General features: G+C 32.3%; 1 protein-coding gene across 1 annotated transcript in view; it reads right to left on the bottom strand.

Annotated features, from left to right (window-relative positions):
• Positions 1-516: 516 nt before the first annotated feature.
• LOC127950459 (C-C chemokine receptor type 2-like) overlaps positions 517-712 on the bottom strand; it is a 5,914-nt gene continuing 5,718 nt past the window's right edge. The window contains exon 2 of the mRNA XM_052547538.1: positions 517-712. This exon is cut by the window's right edge and continues 1,008 nt beyond it. The gene's annotated coding sequence lies outside the window, so the exon portion shown is untranslated.

Genomic DNA, 712 nt, shown 5'->3' with positions numbered 1-712 from the left:
CCCATGCCACACACACTCATGAAACCCCATACCATCAGAGATGCAGGCTTCTGAACTGAGCGCTGATAACAACTTGGGTTGTCCTTGTCCTCTTTAGTCCGGATGACATGGCATCCCAGTTTTCCAAAAAGAACTTCAAATTTTGATTTGTCTGAACACAGAACAGTTTTCTACTTTGCCACAGTCCATTTTAAATGAGCCTTGGTCCAGAGAAAACGCCTGCGCTTCTGGATCATGTTTAGATATTTTATTATAAACATATTTTATTAAAAACCACTTAATAAACATCTTAAAAAATATAAAAATTCAAATGAAAGTTAAACATATTTCTTCAGAACACACTTTTTTTGAACACTTAATGCCAGTGTTGGGGAAAGTTTATTTTAAAAGTAAGTTTTAAAAGTGCATTACAATATTGCATTAGTCCCTAAAAAAAGTTACTAATTGCATTACTTTGTTACTTTTTAAGGAAAGTTATGTTTTACTTTACTTTTGAGTTACTTTTAGAATCAGAGCGAGGCTTGCTTGTTTGTTTTTAATATAAAAAAATTCTTCTTTTACAATTATACAATTTCTTTTACAGAAGAGTGAGGGTGAAAAGGGTGAAAGAAATGTAAATTCACATCTGTACAGTAGAGAACGAATCACATGAAGAATATGACGCAGGAGAAGAAAGTTCAACACTATTCAGCAATAACTAAAATAAAACACA

Source organism: Carassius gibelio, chromosome B2, assembly GCF_023724105.1.
Source record: "Carassius gibelio isolate Cgi1373 ecotype wild population from Czech Republic chromosome B2, carGib1.2-hapl.c, whole genome shotgun sequence".
Lineage (NCBI taxonomy): Eukaryota > Metazoa > Chordata > Actinopteri > Cypriniformes > Cyprinidae > Carassius > Carassius gibelio.
The sequence above is the reverse complement of the archived record's forward strand: the minus strand, read 5'-3'. Positions and strand labels throughout refer to the sequence as shown.